Below are 8,765 nucleotides of genomic sequence, written 5' to 3'. Positions count from 1 at the left end.
TGGTTTAGACTCAAAAGAATCCAGGCATTACACGCTCCGGTACAAGACTCTATATTGTGTCTTTTACATGCTGATGATTCTCTCGATCAAGTACCCTCGCATTAATCCTTATCCTTGAACTTACTTACTTACTTACCACCCTGGTCGTACAGATCAATTGTGATCCATAACATGCCATTAGCTTCTTAGCTTGTAGTTAAGGATGGTGGCTTACTAGGCCAACAAACTCTGTATTACCCAGAGCCTCGTTCGATTCCGCTTCTCAGTGTGGCTTGGATTTCCGCCAGAAAGTGAATTAGTACTTGTTAGGCAAAAGTGGCTAAAGGCACATACATTACGCGTTTACTGACTTTAGTCCTCGAACTAAAAATTCAGTCACATTCACCAAAAGCGCTTATTCCAAAAAATCCAAAACTCACCCAAACTTCCAACATTTATTTTTCTCCTGATCGAAACACTTGCAACATTTCGCATTTCACGTTGATTTACTGAACATTTGAGTGAGACGGAGATACATCTAAAGGATTTTATGTGATTATAAGTTATTTTCCTATTCACTATATAAATTTGTATGTAAGCGAATATTGAATATACTTTTTTTTTTGTGAGTTCCTCACACTCTCCTACGGATGTATATGGATATGGAGTAAAGAGGGGATTTATGGTAAGGGTTTGTATACATCTCATTTCTATTGTGTATTGTACCATGTGTATCGATTTCAATAAGCATTTATAGCAAGAGAAATAAAAATTGAAAGGAAAGAAAATTGTAATAATTTCAATGCACCTTTATTATTGCTTACAATTCCTTCATCTTCTTCCATCTTTACATGCTACATTGATGATGAGGAAATAATTGAAAAGAAAATTGATATCGATTTAGATTGAAATTGTTCTGTAGATAATATTTTTTTTTTGTTAGTTCATAATCTCATTAAATATGATACATATTAGACTTGTCTGAAATGATTAACAGAATGATTATTTTCATAATAGATGTAATTTTGAGAATATTTCATCATTGCATGCATTTTGAATCATCACTGGTTGACGTAGATAGTAGTGACAAATCATGGCTGATTGCATTATTGTATTAATATTCTGACTGAATAATGATATTTGCCATAAAAATGTATCAAAATCAGCCTTCATTATGCTGTCAGGGCTACTCCGCGTCTTACCGGTAACATAATGGCGCATCTTAAGAAGCGTTTTCGAATCTCTTAAATATCTGGAGATTCACCAGTATCAGCATGCTTTTGTCAAGTCTGTATTGCTTTATGGTTGCGAAACCTGACTCGAAACTACAGATATACAGCAAAAGCTTTGTTTTTTGTAAATAGCTGCTAAAGTCTGATTCTCAGAATCTGGTGGACTGAGAATTCAACGGAATGGCCATCGAATCAAGTTTTATTGAGAAGAAAGAGGTTAGCCAGGAGGAAATCAGAAGGAGAATTACAAATACGTAAATATGACTGCATAGATTATAAACTTTAAAAGTGGAATAGTGTCGTTGCTGAAGGAGAGACAAAAACTTGCTTTACTGTCCTTGGTTGGAATTCACAACGGAAAAGGCGTCTTGGTGCTCCTAAAGCAGCATGGCTTATGACGTTAGTGAAGGAATGTCAGTTTAATCCTAAAACTGAGAATTTGTACAAACTTTGTGATTCGGAGCAGCATGGCCCAGAACGGTAATGAAGAAATGCCAGTTTGATGTCAAAATTGAGAAATTTGTACAAGTTCTGTGATTTTACCTGCAATAGATTCAGTTAAAAAGCATTTTGTAGCAATCTAGGCTCCATTTGAAGAATTTGAAGAAAATTCTAGTAATTAAGTAAATAAGATAACCGCTACGCTTCTATAGTAACGTCCAATGCTAAGTAGCCCTGAGGACATGTTAGCTGATGAGTTCGATTCATTTTAAAGCGAAAAATGTGTCAATGTGTCGCATTGTGCTGCTCGGGTTGAACATTTTTGAATTAAAATTTTATAATGACTAACAGTGCATCTCGGATAAAATAGGAATCATTTAAATCGGAATAAGGACGCACATTAAATATGATATGAATCAACAGTAATGAGTGACTCTTTGAAATTGAGCTGTAAATTATTATAATCTAAATTAGATATATTTCATCGTTCAAACTAGCCAAGCTTAGAATATTCAAAATTGAAATTTACATTTAAAATGTTTTTTAGAAATTTATTTCTGTAAGTACTCAAAAAATGTTAATTAAGAATATATAATCTTCAAAAATCTATCCACAGAATCCTCGCATGGCTATTTTGCCTCTTTGATCTCACAATTTTAATTCAAATTGACTGCAACTACAAAGTTAAATCATTTAATTTTGTGGTCAATGCCTACAATTGTGAAATGAAAAATACTCTCAAAATAACATCGTCAGATCTATTAATCGTCAAGTCTGTAACTGGCAAACACGAAGATGGAATGACCACAAATAATGTGACTGCATTTTATGCCATGAATAAGAACACTTTAAGCTTTCCAAAAGGAATGGAATTAAAATTCAAAAAATTAGAAAGAATTAGCATACATGAAGGACGTTTGACAGAGATTTGTCATGATGACTTGATGCCATTGTTAAAGGCGCTGCCTTACAGATAAAAATACCACTTTAAGGTGTATTTTAGGCATTCCTGTACCACAAAAGCATGCTTTTTGCATGTTAGGAATTGTTGAATCTATTGACGAAATGTGATGGAACTTTTGCCTATAATCTTAATTTAGAATTAATTAATCTTGATGATAATCAAATTATTCATTTTGGTGACAATGTCTTTAATCATTTAAATATCAAGCGTATTCATCTCAGTGGCAATACTTGTATCAAATTAAGTGCATCAAATTCTAATGCCTGTCAAAATCTAATCCATAAAATTAAAGACAGCTGCAAAAGCAAAGAGTTTTTGGAATTGTGTATGAGGTATATGCTTGAAATATTTTAAGCAAATGATGAGTAAATCTAATTTAAATTTAATAAAATTAAGTCATAATTTGAGTGTAATTATAAATCATGATTCATCATTTGAAAATTTGAGTGTAATTAGTGATGATTTTATTATTGAGGTGCAAGAATTTAACACAACTGTTGATTCCTCAAGTTTTGCGAACCTAACTTCAATTAGGGACAGAATAAATGATTTATCTGAATTGAAAACACGAAGTTTCTGGACAAATAGTGATGAGATCAAAAATTCAAAGCTGATGATTAGTGAACTAAAGGCAAAGTTGAGTCAACAACAGATAAATATCGTTCCAGACAGCAAATTACTGCTTATTGCAGGAATTGGTACCGCTGTTCAAATTGCTATTCTATTAATTATTTTAATTACTTTATGTTACAAATAATTTTAAATAAGATAATGAGTTATATGAGAATATCCCGAGCGACACAAATGAAGAAGGATCAGCAAAATGGGTGTTGGTCAACGACACAACGGGAAATCTGCGGGAAAAAAACCGCGGGTTTCTGCGGAATTCTGCGGGTTTTTGCAGGATTTTCTCGCGGGTCTCCGCGGAATTTATATTTTTTAATTTCAAATTTCTTAGAGATTTGTTCCCGCGGACATTCCGCGGGTTTCCCATTGTGTCGTTGACCGACAATTCAGCAAAGGCCCTTTTATTAATAACAAATGTAAGCCACCGCTTGGCGTCCATATGGGTGTCTATAATAAGTGACTTCCATTTGGTGTAATCAAAGAGGTCAAGCAGAGCCTTAAAGAGTTTTGTGGCGTTATCTTAGAAGTAATCTCAGTTGCTATATAGTTCAGATTACTCATTATATGCATGCTTGTCATAATTTTGAATACTTTGTTCATGTTTCAGACATAAAACGAGATGATCTTTAGAGAACATCCCGTAGTCGATTCGGATTTTGTATGGACATGTCAACTCGACAACATACAAAATTCAAGCCTACTTTAAGTTCTGGTTTCGAGCTGATTGCTCTTGATTGTCGTTTAGTAATGAATAAGTATTGACGAACACTAGATCGACATTGTTAAAGGAGCTCCTTTACATGTAAAAAGACCGCTTTTAGGTACCGTATTAGCATTTCTGTATCTTGAAAGCATTATATTTCCCTGATAGGAATTATTAAACCAGCCGTCATAACGTGCAATGGATCGACAAGTAAAACATGTGCAAGGTCAGGCACTATCGAAAAAATCACAATTTTTGAACTTAAAAGAGTTACATAACTTTATAAAAATGATTAAAATATCCTTAATATTTAATGTATTTGTTGATTAATCTACCTTCATTAAACTCTATTTAAACCTCAACTTCCTCTTAAAATTATGAAATTAATCATCAAGCATCTGCCTTAATTTGATTAATTTTCGCTAATTCGCATCAAAAACATAAGAAAAGTTCCAACAACATATTTCCCTTTTCTTCGCATAATCTTCAATGATAAATGATCGACGAGAACAATTTTTTATCTTTTTGTTCTAAAATAATATCACTTAATTTCATAATCCACACAGTATACTGTGTAGGAGTGTATATGCTTGTAATACTTTAAACAAATGATGAGTAAATCTAATTTAAATTTAATAAAATTAAGTTATAATTTGAGTGTATTTGATAAATGACCATGATTCATCATTTGAGACAGGTTTGGATGTAATTAGTGATTATTATCATGTTGTTAGTGCTGGTTCTTTGAAAGTTTTGAATTTTCAGGTAAGAAGCTTCCTGTAAGGAGTTTAATGTGTAAAGGCTCTCGATGCCTAGACCGCGATCAAGGCCGAGACATCACGGCTAGTCACGATAAGGGACTTACAGCAAGACTTACCTGAGTTCTGAACTCGTGAATTTGTCAAGACCGAGACTTCGGGATCTCTTACCAATTTGACTGCAGAGTTGGTTAATCAATTCTAATTCTAAATACGGTTAATGCCATTTCAATGCCAAAGCTATTTGAAGTCCCTAGAACTAGACATACTTACTTCTTACTTTCTTGGCGAAAGCTTCGAAGACTAGAGTAATCAAATGAGCTCTTGGGTCTACATCGAGATATTTTTCCATCCAGAAAGTCAGCAGTTCCTGATTTGAATATTGGGGCATCATCTACACATAAATTTAGTCAAATAGTAAAGCTCAAAATCGTAATCAATGTCCTTCAAGAGCATGTTTCTACATATTTTTTCTCACTCATCTAATCATGCAAGACCTAATACAAAGTACAACTTTATTAACTTATTGCATTATAATCATGTACTTCACATTTACTGTCAACACATTTTTTGCATTTGAGAGCTCATTAAGTACACACGAAAACCAATTTAATTTTAATATTAAAGCACTCAATAAATACTTCATTCCTAACATTCAGAATGAAGCGTTCATTGTGGTACGAAAGGTTGTCCCTTTCAGGATTCAGGAAGAAAAGTTCTGCAAGTACTCTAAGCATGAATATAGGATCCATTGCTAAAAAACTCACAGGCAGCAAAAGACACTCAAAACGAAGGAAGTGCCACCCAAAATGTAAAAACGTCATTTGGTGCTTGGCTTACATGATATCAGCTACTGGACTTGCCGTTTATGTTCAGCAGGCTTATTTCAAACTAAATGTAGATCCAGATATCGGAATCAACCCGAAACTTGTATCCAGCAATGAAATCCCAGCACTAGCACTAACTGTTTGTTCACCTGTTGCCATTAGAGAAGGATTCATCAACTCACTAGAATATTATCTGCAATACATCAATTTTAATGGCGACGAAAAGGAATTTGTACCAAAAAAGCTGACAGTGACGGAACAGAATTACCTAGCAGCAGTGACACAAGCTTGTGGAGCATATCATACCGACTATAGACTACAAAATGACATTAAAGGACGAGATGAAAAAGATGTCGTCAAGCTTTTACAAAATGCAACTTTAAGTCCAAACGACACGTTTCATCTTTGTGTTAAGCAGATCGAAAAGGTCAATTGCGAAGATTATATGAAGCTGATTTTAACTCATGAAGGCTTTTGCTACACCCACAACATGATTGACTTTTATGAGATTTTCAATGAAGATGTCATCAGTTCTGATTTTGAATCCTACAAATTAGATTATTCATTATACAAGCCCAACCAATGGACTTCAAATGGGGGCTATAAAACATCTGAAGACACTATTCCGATTCGTGCTGTCTTTGGGAATTCCTTTAAGCTTCTAATGTCGATTAACGAGTCAAATACTGATCTGTGTAAGGAACGCCGTGAGGGATTTAAAGTCACATACCACTTACCTAATGAGATTCCGACAGTCTTTCATGACCATGACTTTATTGGATTTCAAAAAAAGTTAATTGTTGAAATAAGGCCGCAGGTATACTCAATGGATCCAACATTGGAGAAATTCTCTGTTGATAAGCGCCGATGCTATTTTGATGGAGAACGGACACTGAAATTCTTCAAAGCCTACACAAAAATTCATTGCAATTTGGAATGTCTAACAAACTTTACTTTACGGACTTGTGGATGTGTGCAATTCGCCATGCCACGAACACAAAGCACACCTGTATGTGACATAGACAAGATAAAATGTTATCAGAATGCAGCACAAGGTTGGCCAAAAAATGATCCGATGTCAAACACATCTGTTGCCCCTTGTGAATGCTATCCGCCATGCCGGGACATTCGGTATGATATTGTTAGTAAAACACATGATTTAAACGAGAAGAATTCACTTACATTGAAGAAATTGGGGTAAGTATGCTGGACATAGATGTTATTGCTTTTTAATAGTTATTTTGTAATTCCAGCAACAACACTTCCAAGATATTTTCATTGATCCATATCAAGTATACCAAATTTCAAATTGAGGAAATAGAAAGTTTTGTGGTCTACAAAATTCAAAATTGTAAGAATTTCTGAAGGAATTGAAGATTTTTCACTAGTTAATCAAATTATAATTTATTTTAGTTATTGCTGAATGTGGTGGGTTGCTGGGTCTGTTCATGGGAATATCGTTCATGTCGATTATTGAGATGATCATCAGAGCTGTCGAAAAAGTTGCTAAAAATGACGATAAAAACGATAAGAAAGTTCCACAAGACTATCGTTTAGGTCCTGCTGTACCAGGAAGGTTTGCAAATTTTTTTAATATTTTTAAATAATTTTTAAAATTTTCTTTGTTATTTAAAGGAAATTTGAGCATAATTTGACCCATGGTATTCACATTCTCAAGCCAGTAGCCTCAAAGAATCAGATGTCTATGCACACACCTCCATTTAAAGTTTCAAATTTCTTACAAGAGCGACCAAAGCAATTCATGTGAACAGATGATTAAGCGAAAGTTGAAATAAATAGTGCCAAAATTCATTCTTGCAACAGCACTACTGATAAGTATGGAGCTATAATAGTAACAATTTAGTGATTTATTCAGATTGTTCTCACTTGTCACTAATTTTATTTTCTTGCAAGATACAATGCATTTAATAAAGTATTAGTCACAATTAAATCTAATTTAAACTTTGTAATTTTGTATTAAAAAGTCCATATTGCTGCATTTTTGCCGTTCTGCTGTACTTTACTCTGTTGCTGCTGTGTCCCGACAAAGCCTCATAATGTCCCGAATTTTGAAGAAGTCGAAAACTCCATATAGTTCCTCAAACTAGTCTAAAATAACTCCAAAAATGCCAAACTTAGAAGTCTCCCGATTTTTCCCAAAAGGGTCTTGATATTTTGTGGATCCTCTAGCCATCCTACTCCAGGACACTTTGAGCTCTGAACCTAGCTTTAAATTTTGAAATTGTCACAAAATATCAGAACTCCCTTATACGCATCATTGCATAAGTGATACATATATTTTTCATATAATTTCCTACATATGAATCGTTATCCGCATGCAACACGGCAGCCATTATTATGAGTGTCATTATGAGTATTTTTATAATCAAACAACGTGTTAGCTGCTTAGTATTCAATGCTAATTGAGATGGATATAAAAACCAAATAGAAGGCAATTAAAACATAAGGGAATATTCGAAAATGATGTGTATATAGCTCAGGAAGTTTAAGGGTTTACAATTTCAGCGTGAAATTCAAACTAGGACCGACACTTCACAACAGAGCTCGAAGTCGATTCGAGTCGACTTGAAGTCGGCTACATTTGAGTCGAGTCGAGTCGACTTCGAGCTCTGCTTTACAATCTTATAAATGAATACAAATTTTGGTTCTTGAGTTTGTTACAAGTGTTAAGATGGGGAGGTGGAGGATGTCGTCAAAAGCTACAAATGTTCCCCAACTGTCATGCTTGCTAGAATACTGCGTTAGCTTTGGATATCCTTATGTAATATTTTCACGCAAAACATGCAAAACATGTTAATGTCTTATTATTAAATATAATACATTTAGTAATCATATGTTACCCTGTTTATTGCTGTTATTTTTAATCACAATATGCGCATTTGAAAGTTAATTTACCAGTAGGGATCCCAGACGTTTTTCCAGTTCCACGATCTCAAGATTGGAAAAGCTTCAATCTCGGGATTACAAGATTGAGAATTCATTTCATGTTAATACAAAAACTTCTACTTTAAAGTCTTTAAAGCCAAAATTTTGGAAGTTGAAGTTGAACATGAGGCTCTAGATTTCCCGGGGAATCCCGAGATCCTGAAAATTCTAATCCCGATCCCGAAAATGTATCGAGAATGGAATTTTGAGAAAGCATGAAGTTGATGTCTTTACTTCGACTTTGAAAACTCAAATCTTGGCAATTTTTTGCATTAACTTGCGTTGTTA

Source organism: Chironomus tepperi, unplaced genomic scaffold, assembly GCF_022539635.2.
Source record: "Chironomus tepperi strain 1889 unplaced genomic scaffold, CSIRO-AGI_Ctep_v1 contig_449, whole genome shotgun sequence".
Classification (NCBI taxonomy): Eukaryota; Metazoa; Arthropoda; class Insecta; order Diptera; family Chironomidae; genus Chironomus; species Chironomus tepperi.
The sequence above is the reverse complement of the archived record's forward strand: the minus strand, read 5'-3'. Positions refer to the sequence as shown.